This window comes from Ochotona princeps, chromosome 3, assembly GCF_030435755.1.
Source record: "Ochotona princeps isolate mOchPri1 chromosome 3, mOchPri1.hap1, whole genome shotgun sequence".
NCBI classification, from domain to species: domain Eukaryota; kingdom Metazoa; phylum Chordata; class Mammalia; order Lagomorpha; family Ochotonidae; genus Ochotona; species Ochotona princeps.
This window is the reverse complement of record NC_080834.1, coordinates 16,132,609-16,157,296: the sequence shown is the minus strand read 5'-3', so window position 1 is coordinate 16,157,296 and position 24,688 is coordinate 16,132,609. Positions and strand designations below refer to the sequence as shown.

The following is a 24,688-nucleotide window of genomic DNA, read 5'->3' as shown; positions in this document are numbered from 1 at the left end:
ATGATTTTTAACCCAAGGTCACAATTTATTTATTTTCTTCTGTGAGTTTTATAGTCTCAACTTCTATGTGGAAGCTGAGCTATATAGGTTGTTTTACTCATTTCATGCTGAGTTTTGTATGTGTTGTAGATAAACATTCATATTTTTGCACATAGATGTCCAACTATTCTATCTTCATTGCTGCAAAGCTCTCCTAGTCCCATCAAACTGCGTTGAATTTTTTGGAGGGGAGGACCAATAGAGCAGCTATAATATTCGTGTTCCCCAAACTTGGGATTTCATCCTGCGTCTTATGTAAATGATAAAAGAAGGTGGAAACAATTCATGCATGGCACCCAGCAGGTGGGCCTTTGGGTAATGATTGTATTGTGAACTAATTATGTGTGATGCTTCCCATGGTTCAAACGATGGCTTAGAGGAGGCACAGCCAGGACAGACACAGGTGTTCTGTATCTCTTTCCATCTGATGCTCTTGCCACTTCAGGACTGCTCTGGCTGGAAGGTCACCACTAACTGTGCCTTCTAGATTTTGCATGTCCAGAATGCAAATTAAGGCTTTTGTATTTATGAAGTTAGGCTGTCTCAGGCATTTCATTACAGTGATTAAAAGCTAACACACTCACACATATAGTTATATCTAAAGTCTATTTCCAGGCTCTCTGTTCTATATCCATGTCTGCTGTTGTGACAATGTCACTATATTTATCATAAGCCTTACATTTAGAAAAAAATATTTATTTTAATTAAGTTTACTCCCCAAATAGCTGCAATGACCAGAACTGGGCTGGTGTGAAGTAGGATCCAGAAGCCAGGAGCTTCTTCCCATGCAGCTGTGGGAGCCCAAGCACATGGGCCACCCTTAACTGCTTTCCCAGGAAATTACCAGGGAGCAAGATTGGAAGTGGAGCAACCAGGACTTGAACTGGTGCCCGTGTGCCATGGGCAGAGGCTTAACATGCTACAACATGGAGCCAACTCCAAGCCTTAAAATTCATTAATGCAAGTCCTTCAAATTTTATGTTCTAGAAATTAGTTTTTCTTGTTTTAGATTCTTTGTATTTCTATGTAAATTATCAAACTAATTAAGAAGTTCTACAAGTTTAAAAGTAATTGTGAGCCATATTATTTTGGGAGGAAGGAACATTGTTACATTTATGGATGAGTTTTCAGGAACTTGAGGTGTTTATATCATTGAGCCTTATCCATCACAAAAGAGTAGCTTTAGAATTTATTTAATTATTTTGTAATTTCCCTCAATAATATTTTTAAATGTTCAGTATAAAGTTCTTCCACCTTAAAAATTTCCTACATATTTTGATATTATCTTGCCATTATAAATAAAAGTCTTAAATGTATGCATATGTTTTATTGACACTATTTAGAAACAGTTCATTTTTATACTCTGGCCTTGTATCCTGCTGTGTCGATAAATTAACTTATTAATTTAACAGCTTTTTGGTGGATCAGTTCTAGTAAGTACGGTATTAGTAGTTTTTCCTTAGATGCTTAAGATCTACAATACATTCAGGTGCAAAAAAGCACAAAAAGCTTTGCAGTCTTTGTTCTTACCTGGAAGTCTTAATTTTGTTTTTATCCTGGTTAGGGTTTCAGGATCACCAGAGGGAGAGTGGACATTCATGTCTTTCTTCTGGTTTCAATAGGGAACATTCAGTCTTAAAATTTGAACCATTGTATATTTCTAGTTTGCTCAGAATTTTATGAATAATGTCTTCCATTTTGCCAAATATTTTCCTTATTTGGAGAAATAGTCATATGATTTGTTATCTTGACCAATTATGCTTATTTTTTAAAAATACATTGAGTTAACTTTACATTCCTAGGATAAATTCCACATAGTTATGATGTGTTATGCTTTTATATATTTCTGGGACTTTAATCCTTCATCTTTTCCTAACAGTTTTTGTAGATTAATCATGCATGAAGAGTATTGTTTTGTTTTATTGTAATCATTTTGTCCTGCTTTTATATGATTGCAATGTTGGCCTCATAAATGAGGTGAAATTCTTCCCTCTTTGTTTTATATTTGGAAGGATTTTACTGTTGACCAGTACTTTGGCTTAATGTTGTATTCTGGCCTTTTTGTTGTTGTTGTTGTACATCTCCTTTATGTACCCTTATACTTTCACCTAGCTTCCATCTTTTTTTTCTTGTAAGAAGTCAGCTGTCAGTCTTATTTGTGTTCCTTTTGAAGTAGACGTGATAGGTGTGGTATCTTGTCTGTGGTTTTGTTTTCTGATCTATTTTTATTTTCCCTTTATTTTTCTTATACCAGGTAATCTTTGTTTGAAATACATACATTGTGTATGACAAATAGTGGAGGCTATTGGATGCAGTACCCTAAACACAGAATTTCTTTTACCTTCTAACAGGCATCTGAGTAGAGCTTGCAGCTAATTTACTGAGTGACTGATAATGATGGATTGACCAGATTTGGTACTGGATCAGTACAAGTTCTAGTCATTTTTGCTTGTGGCTTATTCTTACAGTTTAATATTTCCAGGATCATAACTGAGAATATTGGGTTCTTACTAATTTTTTTCCACTTAGCAGACCTTCTCACTTCCAATTTTTATAGCCCCGGCACCATTAGCCTTTAAGATATTGCTTTCTCCTTTGTTAAGAAAAATTTAAGTTCTATAATATTTTAGAGTTTTCAGAAAAATTCAATGTTAAGAATAGAGTATTCCTACATATTCTCTCGTCTTCTTCCCTGCTCACACAATATTCTTTATTAGCACCTTGACCTTGTATAGAGTATGTGTTACAATTTGTTACTCAGTAGCAAACACTTTTAGGCTACATTTAGCATCATTCTGTGTTTTACATTCTCTGGATTTTGACAAATGTGTAACAATATATGTTTATGAATATGGTAGTGTACACAATAATTTCATTGCTGTAAAATTTCTCAGGCATGCATTGCTCCTTTCATCCTTGCAAACCCTGACAACCACTGATCCTCGTATTGCTTCTGCAGTGTTACCTTTTCCAGAATGTCACGTAGTTGAAATCATCCAATGTATAGCCTCCAATTGACTTCTTGTGGCTATGGACCTGAGATTTCTCTAGGTCATTTCATGGCGGATACCTCAGTTCTGCTGTTTAATAATATTCTGGTGTATGGATATACCACAGTTTGTCTATCAACTAATCTATTGAAAGACATCTTGGTTGCTTACAAGTTTTAACAATTATAAGTAAAGCTACTGTAAACACTAGTATACAGATTTTGGTGTGGTTATTAGTTTTCAGCTTGTGTGAAGGATCACAGTGGTGGGTCATGTAAAAGTGTGTTTAGCTTTATAAGAACTTGCAAAACTCTCTTTCAATGTTTGAGTTTCCACTAGCAATGAATGAACTAGAGTTCCTGATACTCTACATCCTTGCTGCCATCTGGTGTTAGTCTTTTGGATTTTTTTCCTTGTTAATAGATGTATAGTGGTATCTCGCTGTTGTCATAACATACAATTATTTATTGACATAGGATATTGAGCATCTTTTCATCTCCTTATTTGCCATCTGTATATCTTCTTTGGTGAGGTGTCTATTCAGATCTTCTGCCCAGTTTAAAATTAGGTTTCTGTTTTATTATTGAAGAATTTGAGTTCTAAATGTATTTTTGGATACCAGTCCTGTGTCAAATATGTGTTTTCAAATATTTTGTATGCATCTGTAGCTTTTATTTTCTTACAGAGTTTTCACATAGTTTTTAAGCCCAGCTTAGCAGGTTTTTTTTTTTTTAAATTTCTCCAATCATGCTTTTGATATTGTATCTTAAAAGCTGCTACAAAACCCAAAGTCAGCAAGAATTTCTCGTATGTTGTATTCTAGGAGTTTCCTGGTTTTGATTTTACATTTAGGTCTGTAATTACATTCAGCTTTTAAAATTAACTACCCCCGCAGCTGATAGATTAGAAAATAACTGATGATTTTAAATAATTATGTTCATTTGTCTGTAATTTCCTTCTCTCTAGAATTTGGACTCCTTAGGTCCCGAATGCCTTGACAACTCCAAATTTCAATTTTTGTATCCCTAGCTCTATTGTATTTCTGAAATCTGTCCTTGTTTTCTGCATCCCTTCACATCTGTGTATTCTTTGCTTCTCAGGCTCTCCATTCATGATGTTTATGAACTGGAAGTACTTTGGAGGGGAAAAGAAATGTAAACTATTGTATTCAGCTCAGTGAGTTTCCTTACTTCTGAGCTCTTGGCAGTGGACCAGTAGCTCTAGAATGTGTTCAGTGTAAGGTGTTCTCGTCTTTCCTAGTTGTTCTGGGTGAGAGCATTGAGCACCTCCAAGCTAGTCTTCCAAGAACGGAAAGCACAGCTTGAAAGCACAGTTCAGCAGGGTCTTTCTTGCCTGCACCCCTTTAAAGGCTGCTCAGTGCTCCAAGGTCTGGCATTCCTGGAAGCCTTTAAACCTGGGTCCTTGTTTATGTTCCTGGGCTGAGTCTCTGCCTCGTCGTCCCTGCTGCCGACAAGCATGCATCACAGTCCGTAATGTTTTCTCACATTTCTGTGCCTGTGTGTTTTTCCTTTTACCCATGACAATGTTCTGCTTTTTCTTTGATTTACCTTAATGACTTATCTATGATCCTCAAATCTTACATCACCTTTTTGGGGAAACATTCTTTAAGGCCCACCTTGGGCAGAATAAAAGGTTTCCTCACTTTATGTTCTCACTGAATAGTTTACAAACCCCAGTCATGAAACTTTTCACATTGCGTCTGACTGACCATTTGTGTCTGTCTCCTACTCCAGACAGTGAGAGTGTGTACGCAGCAGGACAGGGCACTTGTGAAGAATTCAGTGAACTATTCAATGAAGACAAACACGAGCCATTAAGTCATTTCGTGCTCATTAGAGTTTCTCACTTTCTTGTGTTCTCTCCAATACTTTTAGGAATAAAATTAATTCCTTCATTGGTTTTTTTCCCACCCATCCCTTCAAGATACATAGGGAGGGCATTAGTGAACAAGATAGAATTGATCATTGCTTGCAGGGAGTTTCTACTCCAGAGTTGAAGATTCTGTTCAACGTAGCTGGCAGGCAGTTTGATCTGGAATGTTCCCTTGTGGGCTTTCTTTCTTTACTCTTTGTCCCAGGCCAGTCAGCTAAGGATAATTATGTACAGATTCTTATACTCCTCACTATTTTTGCATCCTGCATAACTTTTCATAATCCTGAAAATTTAAGGAGCTGACATTCTGAGACTTCTCATTATATGATTAACTAAAATACTTCAGGGTAGAGCCTGATCGGCAAGTTATAGAGAGCTTCATTAAACAATGTAATCATTTAATCTTCATTGTAAGTGACAAGAATACCAAATCATCGATTTAAATTTATGCTGCCATTTGAAACGTTAATAAAATCTTTCATTTGTCACCAAGTGACTATTCTGTGAGGTTTGACTTTTGTTTTTCTCACTGAAATTAGTAATTTACTTGGGGCTCTGAGAAGATGAAACTCAGATATTTTAACTCTGCAACAAGTTCATTATGTGTGGCAGCTAGAGTAAAATCTTGAACTTATATCAAATAGATGATGGCTTCATATGGTAATATTGTAATGTTTTTGTTCTGATTAGTACATGAATCTGCATCTCAAATTTAAGGCTTCGAAAATTCAAGCTGTGATTAAATACATATATATTACACTTAATAAAATTTTATCATATTTTATTTGAATTGACTCAAAAACCTTAAGAATGACAATTGTTAACAATCATGTATTAGGCCTTGTGTGACAGCCTAGAGGCTAAATCCTTGCCTTGCACCCGCTGGGATCCCAGAAGGGTGTGGCCTTGGAAAGAGACAGAAGAAGTTCCAAAGCCTTGGGACCCTGCACCCACATGGGAGACCCAGAGAAGCTCCTGGTTCCTGGCTTCAGATTGGCTCAGCTCCAGCTGCTGCAGCCAATGGAGAGTGAACCAGTGGATGGAAGATCTTTCTGTCTGTCCTTCTTTCTGTAAATCTGCCTTTCTAATAAATAAATAAATCTTTTTTAAAAAGTAAATTCATATTTGTCACATTTGTGATACATGAAGCAAAACAAAAGGCCTGAAAACATTGCATTTTGGTTATATCTGAAAATTGCAAATTCCCTGGGCTAGAGAATTTAACAAAATTGAGCTTGAAAGTTAAACATATCTAAAAAATTGAGATATTCTTTTTACTTTTAATTAATTTGTTTTGTTGTTTTATGAAAGAGTTCCATAGGCTCCTTTCCTCCCTCTGCATCCTCTGTTTCCCCTGTATTATTACAGTAATACAGTCCTTCATAAATGGTCATAAGTCCATCATTCTGCCATTTAAGTGTATCCTGACGTTGTAGGTATGGACAATGGCAGAGAGTCCAGCATAGTATTGTCAGTTTCATTGGGAATCCATCTTTGATTTGGAAGTAGAGATGCATACTGCATTGTATCTTCACATCTGGATATGGTATTATTAAAAAGTATTCCATGTAAGTAAGCACAAAACTAGTAGAAAAACACAAAGCGAATCCACCTGTGGAAACAGATCCCAAGTAGCTGCAAGGTCCACCAGCTTGTGCCAAAACTAGACAGGTACCCAAGTTAGCTCTTCCATGTGAGTGGCAGAGATCCAACTATTTAAGCCACCATTGTTGCTTTCCATTTTTATTACCAGGAAGCTTGATTTGGAGTTGCAGTTGGGGACTGAACCCAGGCACCCAAATGTGGGACATGATACCTTAGCCAGAAAACCAAATGCCTACCAATGGGCATCTTTAAATAGGAGAAAATATTTGAGCCTGGAGTTTGCAATAGGTTTGTTTACATTTTAAACATCAAACTGAAGTGTCTGGGAGAAATAGAAAACCGCATAAAAATATTTGAGAAACAGTAAATAGTGAGAGTTGGAGAGAGGGGACAATTCTAAGAGGATTAAGACATCTCTAGAATTCACATAAATAGCGCCTGTCATTAGATTTTATAATAATTGTCTTGAATAAATTAATATTTGGCAGACCAAATTTCCCCACAATGACGCTGATGAAAAGGGCAAGGAATAGAGTCAAGTTATTCCATAGTGTAGGGGAGGGGCTTAGGTAAAGAGAAAGAGAGAGGGAAAGAGAGGCAGAGAGGGCCGTTCTGTGAGCAGACATGTTAGATAATGAGATCAGAGTGCAGGAAGCATTCAACTTCTCATGAGCACAGCCCAGTTCGCTCTTCAGCTGCAAGACAGCTGCAAGCCCTCTTTTGGCCGCAGGGATACTCAGTACCAAAGAGCATGTGGAGGCCAGGGAAATTAACTGGCATGCTTTGTTTGGAAGCTGCAGGAAAGATAATAGACTGTGACTTCTGGCATATTTACAGTTCACCTTGGGCTTTTCTTGAAGTATAAGCTTTCCTCAGCTTGAACCTAGTGAAGGATATGAAGGAAGCACAAAAATCCAGTGGGATATTAGTTGAGAAGGCTCATGCTCTCTAATTAAAGGGGAGGAGGCAACAACCCCCTCCCAGCTGAAGCTCAGCTTTATCAGAGGGAATTGACACTTCACTGGGGTAAAAATCCTATGCCCTTTTCAATTTTCCTCCTAAATTCAAACTGAAGCTCCGTTGCAGGAACATGCAGGCCTATACTTGCTGTTTGCACTCCCATATTTCCCAGGACTCTCTAGCTCCAGGATCCGAGGTCATCTCCCCAGAGCCTTGACCTTCCATGCCAGGCCCCCTCCTCTCCAACCACAGGGTCTTCCTGCTGTTTATCAAGCAAAGGCTAGGACTGCAGGTCATGCTACACCTTTTCTTTGCAAGCTGAGGTTCGCCCCATCCCTCTGAAAGGCAACCCACTCATTCAGAGAGATCCAATACCTTGTTATTCACAACCTGCCCACCACCAGCAGCTCTTTGAGTTTTCATTGTCATGACCACAATGTGGTGTGTTTCACAGTCACTTTCGTATCTCTCTGCCTCCCCTCTTGGATGGTGAGTTCCTTTAGGGTCTTGGCCGTGAGTTACACACTTTGGTATCCTTCACAGGTCTCAGCCAGGAATAATAACAACAACACTGGCCCAGCCCTCTACAATCCTTGCACTCCCATTCCCTTACTGCATCTGTGTGGGCAGTAAGACGGGGAGTGATTTCTTTAATTTCCAGAAGCAGAGTTCTCTCGCACAGTTTACTTTTGGTTACAGTTAGGAACTGTGAACATTTAGACTTGAGTTCAGGTCTTCTGACTCCATATTCCAATTTTTCCCTATTCTGTTCAGCTTCCACATGTGACCATGAAATTGAATGAAAAGAACCATGGGTCTATATCCTAACAAAAGAAAATAAGTTCTAAATAACCACTTCCACTTTAGCTCAAGTTGCTGAATGAGCTCGTACAGAAGGGCTTTGGTTCCAGGTTTGGGATTCGTAGCTGTCCAAGACCAGTAACTGAATTTGACTTTAAATCAGTCAAAAAGGGGTGTTTTCAGCTTCATTTTGCTTGGGGTTTGTGTGAGCTCTGATTAAATGCAACCAATCTCTAGCCTTTCCTCTTCATCTTGTCAAGTAAGAGGCTTTCCTGGCCTCCCTGAGTGGAACACTAGAATCTCATCAAAGTAAATGGCAGGGGTTTTACTCAACACATATGGCAAACCAAAGGAAGGGCAGGAGATCTCCAGGAGTGAATTCAGAGACACTTCCGACAAAGGACAGTCAATTTGTAAGTAGAGGACAAGAGAGTCGTCAGCGGCTCCAGCGCTGGCAGTGGAAGGAACACTTTGAAGGAGGCATCCTGGGGTCTGGTGGCAGAGTGGCGTGGAGCTTTTGAAAACTCTGTTTGATGCACTCAGGACTCAGCAAGAGGTGACAACAGTGCCCCTACCTGGTACAGGTGGGCAGCCGCTCTGACCTCTGTGTGTTCTTGGGTGAAGCTGAAGAGTGCTTTCAGGCATTCTTCGTAGGAGCATGTTTCAATCCCCTTATTGGAAACTGCTCTCAAGCAAACATAAGAACACATCCTCTTTTGATGTCAAACATCTGACTTCTCCAGGATGGAGGTTCTGCATCTGAATGTTATGTCTTTTATTTGGCAATGTGCATTTCTGTAGGGCTGATACCACATCAGTGAAGGCACAGTCGATGAAAAATGCGCTGCTAACAGTTTGGTAACAAAGCAATTTAATTTGCCTCACAGCTCCCTTGCCTTAAGGCTTAAATCTGGTTTATATCCTACACAGAAATATTTTAGAAGTCCCAGCTACAAAGTGCCCAGAAAAGTTTTGTCCCATTCTGATAGTATCAATCACTTCCCCTTTTCCTTATGTGCCCATCATGTGCGTGATCGTGTGCACTGTAAGATATTCTCAGGACTCGAGGCAGTTCCAGCCTTGGGTTACAGACAGGTGACATAGAGGAACTGACAGCCTTATCCCTCCCCTGTGCACACAGGCCCCTCAGCCGTCCACAAAGTTCTGCCTCAGGATCTCCAGGGGCCCTAACTGCTGATGAACAATTGCAAACAGTTCCTGCAGGGCATCTGTTGGGTATAGAGGCCTCTAAGGGACTCCATTTCATTGTGTACTGGTGCTTGGACAAGGAATCCTTGTTCTATGAACCATACAAATAACTATTACTTCTTGGCTCTACCAATTATGATCACACAACCACTGAGTCCTATGGGTAGGTCATTGCTAGACATCTCTGTATCATTTTGTGACTCTGTGTAGTCCACTCTGGGGAGACAACACAAAACAACATTTCTCTCTTCCCTGCTGTATTACTCCCTGTTAGCAAGGCTCCAAGGCGTGAAACTTTGCACCTGTAGCTTTATGATAATTTTTTAAAATTGAAAACAGTTATTGCAGTTATTACTTTGTAGCCCCCAAGAGCTCCTCCACATGGGGCTAGACTGGGTACAAAAGCAAGCGACCAACAGCACGTGCCTGCTTTCTCCCCTGCCTTCCTCATTCAGCCCCTTCTGAGGATTTGTCTTGTTTATTATGGTGCCCATCTTGTTTGCTTCATTCACTCTAGCACAAGTTCTAAACATACTTAAGGACACATGAAAGAAGCTCTTCTGTGGTATTTTGTTAGCTTCCTAGTACTGTTGTAGCAAATTATCACAAGCTTAGTGGCTCAAAACACACAAATTTATTGATTTAAAGATGCAGATGTCAAAACTCTAGAATGAGCCCACTGGGTTAAAATCAGGTGCATGGGGCCCAGCACAGTAGCCCAGTGACTAAAGTCCTAACCTTGCATGTGCTGGGATTCCATATGGGCACAAGTTCTAATCCCGGCAGCCTCGCGTCCCACCCAGCTTCCTGCTTGTGGCCTGGGAAAGCAGTCGAGAACGGCCCAAAACCTTGGGACCCTGTGCCCCTGTGTGGGAGACTCAGAAGAGGCTCCTGGCTCCTGGCTGCGGATTGGCTCAGCTCCGGCTGTTGCAACCTCTTGAGGAGTGAAACAAGGGATAGAAGATCTTCCTCTCTGTCTCTCCTCCTCTCTGTATATCTGACTTTCCAATAAAAAAAATAAAAAATAAATCTAAAACATATCAGGTGTAGGTGGGATTTGTACCTGTGGAAGCACTCAAGGACAATCCTTTGCTCTCTCTTGTCTACATTGTAGACCTCCGACTTATCCCTTGGTTTCTGATTCTTCTCTGCCTTAAAAGCCCAGAGTGACTGGCCGGATCTTGCTCATGACACAGTGTCTCTGGTTTTCTCTCTTCCACATTCCACTTTCATATGATTCCATTAGGCTCGCCTGGAAAACTCAGAATCTTCTTTCCAACTCAAGATCATCTGAATCCTTAACTCTATGTGCAACTTGACTTCCTCCTTGCTGTGTAACCTAAATATTCAGAGGCCCTGGGGCTTAGGGCACGGCTGATCTGCACTATTCTGCTTACCTTAGATACTACCTTGAAAGCAGAGGTCAGTGACAGTGGCTGCTCTTTTATTTGCATTCTTGCATAAGCTCACAACATCCATTCACTGTCCTGCTCTTTCTTCTTTAAATATTTTGTCTCTCAAAAATCTCTGATCCCTAAATACAGGCACTCTGTTCTAGTTTTGGCAGACTTTTGTGCAAGCCTCTGGAAAAACACTGATATTCACACTCACATAGGAGATGCCTGCTGGTAGGAAAATGGGACGTTAGTTTGTTTATATTTGATAAATATCTCCTACACTCACTGTCATGCTATGGAAACAATTTCTGTGATCCGAAAATGTCACACCAGTTACACTGATCTTTACTTTGATCTTGCACAAACATTTCTCATGAAGTAGGCATGGGACAACTGGAACACCCAGGCCTCTTCTCCATTGACCTGAAGATGCTAAGCTCCCAGGTCACCTAAACTTACCCCATTCATTCTTATCTCATTTCGTAGAAGAGGGGAAGTGAGATGATGCTGGCAAAATAGGATGGTGGATAGGATTAGAGCCAGAAGTTAGAAGATTTCTCACGCTCCTCACCCTTCCTTTATAGATGAGTGAGCAGGTTGTTATTTTATCTCAACTCAAAGACCATTCTTACGACAAGAAAATGGCAGATTTCGAATATTTTCTGAGATATTTGCCCTGTGTGAATATGTATGATGAAGTGATGCCAATTGGCTTTCCCTTGAATCTTGCTAGAGATTTAAACCAATTATTTCTTTATGTGCTCAGCACTAACACCACAGCTAGCCCTTGGTAACATATGTTAAGACAATAAATTCCAATCAAGCAGAGAGCCAGCAAGTTTTCCTGATTCAGAGATGGGCAGCTTATTTTCTGTAAAAGTACATGGCACTCAGAATAAGGATCTCTTGAGAATACCAGAAATCTCACAAAAATTCTCATCTTGGTATAATTTTGATCTAATTTATATGGAAACTATGAGAACTTTAACTTAATTTAAGATGGAAATATAACCCATTTATGGTATCTGTACACTCTAGATGAATAATAAGTTATCATTCTCATGTGGTGAAGTACATCCCCCAAGTTCGAAATTCTCACTTCACAAATCCCTTGAGAAGGACATTCTCAAGAGGAAAGTAAGAAACAGGGAGAAGCAGCAAGTGGTCCTCGTGCCCCACAGCTCATTTGAGCATCACTGATACCCTAAGCAGCATTCGGCTGCCATCCTTAATGAAGGACACACTTATTTCTAATTTGTAGCATTCCTCCTCCTTCTGATTATACAAGATGGCCTCATTCATTATTAATCCAGTTTGTCAGGCAGCACGGCCCTCCAAGTGTCAAGCTTCCTTGTTTCCAGGCAGTGAATTTGTATAGGAGCAAGGAATTTCATAATGCACAGATCAGCAAATTCTTGTCTGCCCCCGATGAAAGTTAGATAGACCAACTTAATAGTCTTAAAATAATTTTACATGAAGCAGCAGGACACCTTACTATATTTGTCCTTATTATTGGATAGGAAGTGGGCTAAAAAAATCATTACTTTTCTTCTAAATGACACTTGATTTGAAAGGCAGTGAGGGAAAGAAACTGATTCTTCTTTGTCTATTCTAAATAACCTAGAAATTGAAAAGAGTAAAGGGGACATAGGCTTCAAGTTTACTTTAAAGAAAGTCAATGTTCGAACACACATGCATATATGCACATAATGATCCTCACCAAAGGAGCTTACAGCTTAAAGCTAATCAGGTTGTGACATCACACTGTCATTGGAAAAGAGTGCTGGACTTGTCAGGTAAAGATCACATAACCTTACTAGGTAGGACACAAAGATTAGTTACTCCTCACTGTGGTATTGAAGATTTCTCTGCACACTGCTCCTAAAACTGTTCTGTGCCTCAATTGTTAACATATGCCCTGTTAGAGTTATCCTAAAATTGGGCTATCCTAAAATTCACCAAGTTCAGTAAAAACCATGCTTCAATACTATAAGCTGCTAAATATAAAAAATGAAAATAGACACAAGAAAGTTGAATAGTACCCTACGGCAGTTTTAAGGTGCATAGCAGCTGGTTGTGTATAAACTAAAATTGAAATGTCAATGAAGTAGTCACAGGATGTGGTTAAGAACTTGCATTTTCTAATATATTGGTTATTCAATACCATGTCAATTAACTCCATGATGTTGTAAATTGTTGCTGATGTTATGTTGTGGCTTTTCATTGGAGGGGATGATATTCTGCCAGCTCTACTTTCAGACCAGGGATGGTCTCCCAAGGAAACTGTTGAACTTATCTGGACAATAAGATGTTGGTCTACCCATGGTACATGCTCACAATGAAAGAATCATGACTGGATTTGAACTGTAATATTGCAACAATGTGGAGGAATCCAACATGGGGGAGGGCACGGGGAGAGGTTGGGGGAATCCCAGAGCCTATGAAACTGTGTCATAAAATGAAAAAAAAAAGAAAGAAAGAAATCTGCATTAATATCATTTTCTAGAAAGCCACTGAAAAAACAGATCTAGTTATGCGGCTGCGGACATATTTAAAAGAGTAATACGTTATAAGATACAGACGTAGATGCTGTACATCTCATTTATAATCAACTCCCTTTAGGATCACAAAATCTTGAACCAAATATGATGATCAACCTCCCCCCAATTCTGTTGGCTTTCTGTATAAAAGAATCTTTCAGCTTCTGTTGTTACTCGTGTCCATCACAAATCCAACACTTTTGTCAAAATGATCTCTGAATTAGTTTTTGTCTCTGGGATAGAAAAGTTCACATATAAGGCAGGAAAGTAATTCCTCTTTGTGAATTTTGGAATGATGCTACCCTAGAGTGCTTGGAAAAGGGAGCAGGAGTGTGGTGGCTATGAAAGGTTTCTTCTTACTTTTTTTTTCCTATAAACTTATTCCTATAAACTAGAAAAAGTGAGTTACACAATTACCCAGGTAGAGCCTGGGGCTGGCATAGCAGAAAAGAGGGTGTACTACAACTGTTGGGATTATTTGCCATTGGGTATAACTGCCTCAAGAATAAGATGAACGTAATTGCTACTCTGCACTGTTGGGTCTCAACAGGATGAAAAAGTGGTAATATTGCCTCCCAGGGAGACATTTGCCAATACCTAGAGATACCTTTATGTCCCTTTGAACTGGGGAGGACCTAGCAAATTTTTCTCAACCTTATTGGATATCAGTGTTTTCATCTGTAAGATGGAAAAACATCATTACTTATTTTACCCAGCTAAATGTTAAATGAAATAATGTATGTAAAGTCATTTTCATAGTAGTTGACACATAGTAAGTCTTCAATAAATAACTACTTACTTATTGTATTAGTAATAGTATTATGTTACATTGTAAGTGAAAGGAAATGATGAAATAATTTTGGGTAAAACTTAAATGTGCAATTCTGACCTACATAAGCAAAGGATGCTACTGAAAAATTAGGTGAGGAGGAATGTGCATATCTCATTAAGGGGCATTAGGCACTCCTGATTGAGTCCTGCCTTCATGGAATGTACATGAAATGTGAGACAATAAACTACAAAGAAAGTTTAATAAAGGAAGAGAAAACTGGCTGAAACCTGTAACAACATTGTTGAATATTAATGTCTTGTGAGTCCCACCTGCAATTTTAAATTTTGCAATAGACAATAATGAAAAGTAAAAAGAAACAGGGAGATTAATGATATATTTTAATTAAGGGATAAAATATTGTCATTCCAAGATGTAACCATTATAAACATTTTTAGGTAATTTTAAAAGCTTTTATAATTTGTTTAATTTTTGTTTGAAAGGCAGATAGATTAAACAGACACTCAGAGAGAAGGACTGTTCAGATGCCCCAAATTTGGGACTGGGTCAGGTCAAAGCCAAGAGATAGAACTTCAATCCAGGTCTCACATATGTGTGGCAAAGATCAAGCTCCCGAATTATCAATCCCCCGCTGCCTTTGAGGGTACACCAGGAAGAAGTTGAAATTGGAAGTGGAGCGATGACATGGACTCAAGCTCCCAAATGGGGTATGAGTTTCCAAAATGAGATTTCTACCCCTAAACCAAGTGTTTCCTTATCACATCTTCAAATTTCAGTGTGTATTTTCTGACTTATAGCAAATCCTAATTTGTACTAGTCATATTTCAAGTACTCAATAGCCACATGTGTCAGTTGGCTGCTATACTGGATGGAAGATGCATAAAGTGTTGTTTGGAAACTGTGAAGGATGACAAAAACAAGACTTCAGAGCAATGTCTAGAATAAGAAGACATAAGCTTAATGCTACATGGAAACAATTTCATGTTAGTATTACTTAACTCTACTTCTTAACCGCATTCGTACTTTCTTGAAACCTTATTACCCAGAGGTAGAGTTATATATTCTTACTTTGAGGTATTTAAAGACCAAACTTCTAAATAATACAACGTAAGAGATCATTTTGAATCCTAAGAAGAGAATTAAAATATCTGTTGCTGGACAAAATATGTCTTAGAGAATTGAGAAACTCAGGGTAGAATGAAGAATTGTAAGTGGCAAAAAGGAAGTCGAGAAACTTAAACCAGAGAGAAGAGAACATGTTACACAAATTTGACATGACCTATGGTAAAAGTCAAGCTCTAATTCCTAGGTGTCTTATGTCTACAGGCCGAAAGTATGGATCATATGAATTTCATGTTCCTTTTGTGTTCTATCAATAGATCTATGAGAATATCCAAAGATGAGCATTTAAGTATTGAGAAAAAGAAGAGATGATCAGTGGAATCTATGAAGTTTATGAAAAATGTTTCCTCATGTGAGAGCCTCTCTCTGGTCTTGCATTGTAACACATCTGGATTTTGGAAAGAGATTTGGAATTTAATGGGCATCTACTACTTATTAAATGCTAGTTCAATAGATACTTTAGTTCAGTAGATACATACTGAGCATCTAGACTGTTATACACACTAGAAAATATGATAGTGGATAGGATGTCTCCCATGAATGTGAACTTAATGATAGAACAATATGCTAAGTGCAAGACAAGTACACTTGAAGAGGCATAAAATACAGAGGCATTTCCAAAGGCTTACTCTAAAAAATCACCTCTAACAGACACATGAATGCGTTAAGTAGAAGCTTTAAGTCTGAGACCAATAAGAGGTCAGAAAGAACAAACACTGGATCCAAGGACTCAAAAGAACAAGGCTGACCTACAGAAGAGCAGTGCTTCGCAAACTCTAACGAGCATATAACTCACTTAGAGATCTTTATAAAATGCGCATTGTGATCTAGACGTCTGAGACGCTGCCCTTCTCACCAGCTCTCCGATGACACTGAGCAGCACCAGTGCAGAGCATGTGGGCAGAGGCAGGAAAGGGTGCCAGAGAGCATGAGGGATGACTTTGCAGGCCATGGATCTGAGAGGCTTTTGGACTGTACTTTTGAAAGAGCAGGCTGGAGCGAGCAGAAAGAGTTAAAGTGAGCAAATCTGGAAGCAATTCAATTGGGAGTTGACATGATGAAGGTCTAGAACATGAAGGTGGTATTGCAGTGACAAGACGGAAATGGACACACTCAAGGAGAAATTTAGGACACGGTGCTAAAGAACTGAGTGTTGGGGTTTGAAGGCCTAGAAGAGGAAATAATTGAGATCCTGACAGCTTGGGGCCTTGACTTGCATGAGGGGAAGAAGAATAATGTGTCAAATGGTGAAAAAAGAAGAATGGAGAGATTTGAGGGGTGCTATGGTTTCAGTTAGGCTGAAACGGAAGTATTACGTGTGAAAAAGGGAATATTACATGAAAATGTCCAATAGAGAGCTGAATGTATGGACCTGATACTCAGAAGAAATCAATCATTGCTGAAGTGATAATTTAGGAGTTATTAGGATCAAACAAGTGATGGAAGGCTTGTGAATGGAAGAGGTTTCCCAGGGAATACAGGTAATCAGAAGCTGTCCTCCAATGCTGGATTTGCCATGTGTGGTCACTGCTTCCTAGGGCCTACACTGGCAGGAAACTAGGAACTGGAACTGGGACTCAACATGTGGAACATGGCAGTCATAACATGTAGGCTAACTTCTCACTTCCCCTGGAAGGAGGTTTTAAATATGGATTCCCAAGGTTCTAATCTCTGGATATTAACTTTATAGATCTTGGGAACATTGCCGGAATTCTACATTTTTTAAAGATTTATTTAAATTTTTTATTAGAAAGTCAGATTTATAGAGAGGAGGAAAGACAGAGAGGAAGATCTTCTGTCCAATAATTCACTCCCCAAGTGGCCGCAATAACTGGAGCTGAGCCAATCTGAAGCCAGGAGCCCAGAGCCTCTTCTGAGTCTCCCACACAGGGGCAGGGTCCCAAGGCTTTGGGCCATCCTCGGCTGCTTTCCCAGGCCACAAGCGGGAAGCTGGATGGGAAAGCAAGGCTGCTGGGATTAGAACTTGTGCCCATATGGGATCCCGGCACATGCAAGGTGAGGACTTTAACCACTAGGCTACCGTTCTGGGTCCCAAATTCCACGTTTAAAAAAATTTGCAGATAGTTTTATTTGCTGTTGAGTTTTTATGTTTGCACTCAGATGCCTGTCTTTGGAGTTTTGAAATAACTTTTTGCATCCCAGGATCTTATCTAAATCTGTGTAAGACAGAAGCAACCCCAACATCATGGGAGAGATGTCCTACTTTCCCGTTTTCAGCTCTCTGACACATGAGCTCCTTATGCAAATGCCATCCAGCAGGTAGCCAGCTGTGTGTGCGCTCATTGCGCCTGTGAGGCAGGGTGGTGGGTTTCACAGGAGCAGCTAGCTAAGTAAGGAAGCCATGCCATTAACCTGCACGAGGCTCAGTGGCACCAGGGTCAACCAGCTTTTCCTTAATTGAAGAAAAAGCAAACATGCATGTTCCTTATATAAACACTGATATTTAACATTTAACTCAACCCTCATGATTCATTAAGAAACGGAAATTAAATAAAGTCAGGCAGATGTGGCTACAGGAAAAGCTGCCTCCAATGAATCCGACTCATTCCAGGACTTTGAGTAAAAGAGCAGTCAATTACTGAAATAAAAAAAAAAATGCTAAATATAGACTGTGGTCTTCATTGTAAAGTCTGACTACTTTTGTTTTTATTCCTATAGCGAGCATCATTTATATCTTACACAACTCTGCTTCTTTATTCCTTGGAATGAAGAATTTCATTGGGTTTGAACTTTAAACTCTTGGGTCAGAAAGTGAATCATGATGGCTCAAGATCTTAGCTATTTCTGATTTCCAAAAACAAAAATTGATTTTCAGGAGATGCATTTTGTGGGGGAGTGAGGTTGGCACAATAAATTGGCAGCAGAGAGGAGACAGAAAGTAATAGAAAACAGACCTACCAACTGGGAGCATGTAGTTGTCTGGGACCATTTAGTGGCGGGGCAGATGCTCTAACACCGCCCAACTCTCTAGGGCACCCCGGGTGGAAGGGCATACTCTGTTTTATAAAGCTTCCCATCCAAAGCAGTTTGACAAGATGGCACTAAACAGTGCTTGGACCTAAAAGGCAGAAAAAGGGCTCTGCAGGGAGTGAACATGGGTGCTTAGGAAGAGGGAGATGTTTAGGGATCAGAAACCCCAGAGGTTTTGAAAGGAAAAGCAATAAGAAGTAGTGGCAGTAATATTTGCATCCTTTAGGGTTACATACCCTAGGCATATCATTTTAGATAATCAGCTGTGGCCAAATTATGAAGAAAACAAAGACATCCAGACCAACACTGGGAAGTGGCAACACAGCCGTTGAACCATTTGTCTGACTCTGTACTCAAGAATGAGAGGGTTCGTTCCATCTTTTCCCAAAGCTCCCCCTCGTAATCATGGGACAGCATGATCCCATCACTTATTTTCTAACCTGCTGAGTAAAATAAGTATTATGAGGTCATTTCTCCCCCCAAAAAAACCCACACATGCACACATGCACTTGCGCATGCATACACCCCCCCCACACACACACAATCAGTTGCAGGCATGTGTGAGCTGGATGATGAAGGCTCACAAATGAAGGCTGAAGGACTCCATCAAAACATAACACCTTCCAAAAAGCTGGTCAGAGATTATGTGGAAATCAAAGAAATCCTCCAATGGACAGTAAGTGAAGTGAATTGGGCCATGTCAATAGTCCTATCTATAAAGTGACTGAACTTACATTAAAAATGGCACTTAATGGTTCCTCCCTCATATAGATGGTTCTGTGCGTACTGTGTTTTTTCTTGTTCGTTCTGTAGATATTCTAAAGAACATGAGTGGGCTTTTTGTAATTCATTGTATTCTTTTCTTTTACCAGTAGAAGCATTCCACACTTAGCAGAGTCCTTAGCTACCCTGAAAAGTACACATTGTACTTTTTGTTTAGTTGTGGTTTAAAACTCAAAAGCCATGATGGCAAAATTGGAAGAAATCTTAGTACCGTGGGGACAGGCATCGGAAAAATGAAGAGTCTAGTGTTATGGCTGAACACTTGATGTACTATAAACTGAATATTCCCACTTCTTCCGGTATAATTTCTAGAGAGAGCACTTTTATGAAGCAAAGTATGCCAGAATACTTTGTGATTCACTTATGATATAATTGGAGTATTTAGTTAATTTGGGATATTTTGCTAGCCAGGAACAAAATGTCCCTTTTTTTCCTTCCATCCCTTCTTCCTTCTTTCCTTTTTCTTTTTCATATGCTAATATTTGAGCTCCTGTTATGTGCACAGACCTCTGATTCAAGGCACTTATATGACATGATTATACTTGAGTTAATATGAGTGGAAACTGAATAGAAGATTAAGCCAAAAGCTAGGTTGGGTTAAGATGACCAGAACCTGAGGCTATGCCAAGGTGTGTGAGCTCCCTCAAGTAACGTGAAATAGGGACTATTGGAGATTTTGTAAGCAACACAAGTTATTACACTACAATTTATGATTTTCATTCTTGGAAGAAATAGTATCATATAATTAACATGATTTCAATTCATGTTCTGTTGTATTTGCTACAAAGAAGTGTTGCATATAATGTAGCAGAATGTTTTTTTCTGCTTCCAGGCATTCCCACATCTCATATTCTGAAATTCCACATGGATTTTTTTTTTAATTTTGGAAAGTTGGAAAAATCTATAACAAATGGACTTTGTTATCAATGGTTTACGAATAAAGTGTCGCAAGATTTTTCTAATATTGGGAAGAACTTTTCCTCAGGGTGTCGTTATCTGGTTGAGCATGACTCTTGGATAGTGAGCAGCAGCAGGTTGGCAGAGAAGGCTGTGGAGTCAGCTGGTCCACGTTCTAAATTTCTGTGGCTCCTATATGAGCATATGTTATCCACATCTTTTGTTTATTTGTTTTTGTGCAAGGGTAGGATTACAAGGTCACTTTTAGGGTTAAGTAAAATCATGTTTGTAAAGTGGTAGTCATGATAATGATGACAAGGGTGGTATTTGCCACTCCATATCAAAGGCTGTTTTTTTTTTTACTCAGTGTATATGGAGAAACAGCAGTTAGGGTTGGGGCAGCAGAGTGGTGTGGGGACATCAGAGAGACAGTAGAATGAGGAGGCTCGAGTCCAGTTCTGCTTTTCTCTTCAATCTGTGCTGAGGGCAAGCCACCTTATCTTTTAGGGGGACTGTATACACAGTCTATTAAACAAGTGCTGTATATTCTATCCATGTTAAAACCAGGCCATTGAGAGCAAGGGCAGCCCAGAGCAGGGCATGGCTACCTGTCAGCCTGGGAAGGTGGTCTCTGAGCTCGTCCTAGGCCCGAAGTCTGTGACCCACAACCGATTTCTAAATCACAGGATGATTCTCTGGTTCACAAAGCCGTTGAGTTTTGCTCTGTTTACTTTCATAACTTGTTACCAGGGTGGTTTATAAGCATACTAAAGCAATCGAGATAAAAAGCCATTTAATATGATTTGATGATCCTGTTCTGTGGTTTTAAACAGTGTGAGAAAATGTATCTAAATATAATCACAGTGTTTGGTTCAGGAGCTGATCCCATTAAGCGTGTTTTTAAAACTCCACAAATGTTATTGCAGAGACTCGTTACCAGAATGAAAATTGTAGTCTGTGTTTGTCGCTGGCAGATCTGTGGCTCTTCCTCAAGGACTTCACATATGCCTTCAAACAAAGCTGTCACCCAGCGTGCTAGCAGTGTCCTTGCTCTGTGTCTGTTGTCTCCAAGACTCCCCCGGTGACTTGTCTCTTTCCTAATGCGTGCTAAGTACCTGATACTTTCCTATGCAGGAAGCTTATATGAACTAATTAACATTTAATGAGAGGAAACCAACTGATTAGAATGCTTTTCGTGGTCCTTTAGCTAATAAATGTTGTATATACTTCTGACTGCATCTTGTCAGCATGCGGCTTTTCCTTCCCCGCTTCATTCTTGTTTTCACAGCTCTGCCCTGCCCTGGGGCTTTTCAGCAATAACCTGGCTAAAGAGTTAGCCTGAGTTAATTTGAGGAAAGTTTTGGGCCAAATTATTGAGGTAAATATTTTGATTAAACTTTGCTTAGAGCCATAAGTGAACGAAGCTTCTGAATCCAAATCAAGACCAAATCATTCCAACCATGCTTGATGGTGAACAGGGAGAGTTTGATGAAAAGCAAAATCCCAGGCCGAGTCCCAGGCAGCTGAAAATGATTTTGCCTGTGTTTATAAAGGCAATTAAGGTTATGCTAGTGCAGCTCTGGAGGCTCAAACAGAGGGACAAAGAGGTGTGACTTCAGAGGCCCATGCATTTCCTGCAGAATGTCCGGGTGGAGCCATTCAAGACCCGCCAGTGCCTTCTGAATTGCCCACAGTGAGCTGCATCAAGGTGTTTTACATCTGGAAGTTGAGCTGCATACTACCAGCATGAAGCCATTGGCCCTCATCCTCAGCTTATTAGCAAACCGTCTACACAGAACTCAGTAAGGAACTGAAGTCAGAAAGCACACTGTACAGTTGGGTTGAGGTTCACCATTGATGACGGCAGGTAAGTCCACATTTTGAAAGATCTGGATGATCTCTGCTACATTGGAGTAAGTTCTTGTGGTATGGCTGGGATCAAAACAAACACAAAGGAACGCCTCTGTGGGAGAAGGGCCAGCTGTGCCATTTTCCTGTTACCCTATGGGCACCACAACAGTACTATCGTAAGCATTCGATTGCTTGGCAGGCACATTTTAAGCCATAAGACTATTTTGTGGGTCGGGGACAGTACAGATTGCTTTTGTTAAGAACAGTTAGCTGCATTAAAACTAAGCCATGTTAACTGAGTGAAAGAACGAGCCAGAGCTCTGTTGAAGCCTGCTATGCTGTGAACCACCCATTTTCCTCATCACGTGTACAGCTTGTCACATGTGTAAGGAGGGGAAGAACGCTTCAGCATTAGCACACTCATGAGATGTCAGAAAAAGCTGGAGTTCCATCTTATTTATAAAGTTGTGCAATAAGAAAAATTCTAGTATCTTCTTCCCATTCCCCATCAGGCTGTCAAGGGCACCTTACTGTAAGAACTTGGGTCTCAGATACATATGGGAAGACACAATGGGGCAAGTTCTATGTACCCTTGGAAGAAACCTGTAATGGTCTTGCTACTATTTGTGTTAGCTTCTTGATCAAACTTGTAAGAATTGTACAGGACAATTGACCAAGGTGGACACTAGGGATTCCTTTGCACCTGCACTGTCAGTGGTGGCTGTGACCCACCATTGAGTGGCTCCCTTCGGATTTGATCTTCCTCTCTTCTCACTAAATCACAGGGAATGAAATGCCCAGGGTGGTTCCAGACATAATGGGATTTTCATGACCTCAGGGCTCCCAAGAAGCTTCTTCTAGAAATCCAACCTTCTTACTATTGGGCATTGATTCTTTTGTCTTCATTATTGGACAGTTGTTGGTGTTGTTGCTGTTATGGGGAAGAAGCGTGATAAGGAAAGTGTATGAGCTTGATAATCAGACCAACATGAGTTCTAGTGCTGGCTTTGATACTGTCTACCTGAGGAACCTGGGACACATTCCCTCACCTGTCTGAGCTTCAATTTCTTCACCTATCATTGAGGATAGTATCTGCTTTTCTGGCTTGGTGAGTGAAAATTAAGGATAATATACATAAGACATCTGGCCCTTGCCTGGAGGTAAGTACTCAGGGTATACTAGCCATTGTTACTCACCGTATTAACTCAATATTATTCAAAATTGTTTTCTTGGGAAGAGAATTTTCTCACATACATTGAAATTTTATCATAAATTCATTTGCTACAAATTAATTACTTCTTAAGGTGGACATATATCAGGGACCATGCACAAGGAGATTGTTGGGGAAGGACTGGCTAGGAGAAGGTCTCAGAAGCTTGGAGGACCTAGTGACTGAGATGTGTTGAGCAAGAGTATGGGCACAACCAAGCAGAGATCCAACACTCTGCTGTAAGATGAAGCCACGGTTATGATGCAGTAATGCAGAGCCTCCTCAGTGTCCAGCACGCGTGGAACTTGGTGCTTGCTGGGTGCACAGTGGTAAGTTCAGAGAGGAAAGCACAACATCTCATTTTGGAGTTCATTCATTCACCAGTTGATTCAGGGACTCAGAATCTTCACATCTTTCAGTTACACTTTCTTCTGGGAATTCTCACTTCATTTACAGATGGAAAAATGCTCAGGATCAGGACGAAGTTTGGCTAAATCTCAGTCTCATGGTGCAGCCAACTGTTAGAGAAACTTGAGGTGGTCTTCTTATATTCCTAGAAGGAGGAGAAAATAGAAACATTGGGGAATAATCGCAGTTTGCTGTGAATGGCTTTCAAATCTTTTGAATTCACCAATATGAAGTAATCGTTTTTGTGTCAGTATTCTATATACACCCACACACCCAGAATTTAGAAAAATAATACTTGTTCCTTTTACATATGATGCCTTTTACTGTTTTTCTATTCTGTTAAGTCTCCTGGAATCATTTGAAAATACTGTGCCTCACTGAATTTATTGTTTAATGAAAACAAAGGCATTATTCTGGGTTGTGGGCTTAAACGCACTGTCTCACTAGTTTTACAAGAGGGAGAGAAGGAGACCCCACCTACAATGACCAAGTTTCCGAGGTGGAAGACTGTGACGAAGCATCCTGCTGGATGGCTCCATGGGAAGTGAAACTCGGTGATGCAAACGTACAGTGTAAAGTTACAGCTGGAATGAGTTGTGCTCAGGTGCTTGTCTTTCGCTGCCTAGAAACGAGAAGCACACATGCTGAAACAGGAATGATACAGAGAAGATTAGCATGGCCCCTGCACGAGGATGAAACAGAAAGCAAAACTAAATTCAGAGCCCTGACACTTAGATGAGTGATACACAAAGTTGTCATTAGCTGTACTCCATCCACCCCAATCCAAATAAGGAATTGTTGTCACACTTCAAATACCACTAGTTTAGGAAAGTGACCCACTAATTAATGGGAGTAGAAAATTCCTCCTGTAGGATGAACCATGGATATGCATTATTTATATTTGGATAATTACATTACAATTTAAATATGTTGTCTCCATAATTCTTTGTACAGAACATGCTTGCTTAGTATTGCAGTGGTAGTAGATTTCCACCCAGGAACTGAGGAAAAGGCTTATTGGTTTAAAAAAAAAAGACCAAAAGTCTTCTTATATGGGAAGCTTCCAAAATGCTCAAGGGAAATGCATATTAGGAAAAATACTATATGTCAATTTCAAGGTAAACATGATTTAATTCTATTTTCTACCATTTATAGTACACTTACATGTAGTTTTACTCTATACACAGAAGTGAGCCTCCAGT

General features: G+C 39.8%; 1 non-coding gene across 1 annotated transcript; it reads left to right on the top strand.

Moving 5' to 3' along the window:
* Window positions 1-24,103: 24,103 nt before the first annotated feature.
* On the top strand, window positions 24,104-24,206 carry LOC118758963 (U6 spliceosomal RNA). The gene has a single exon (XR_009245205.1). It is a non-coding gene; the product is annotated as a U6 spliceosomal RNA (small nuclear RNA).
* The last annotated feature ends 482 nt before the right edge of the window (window positions 24,207-24,688 follow it).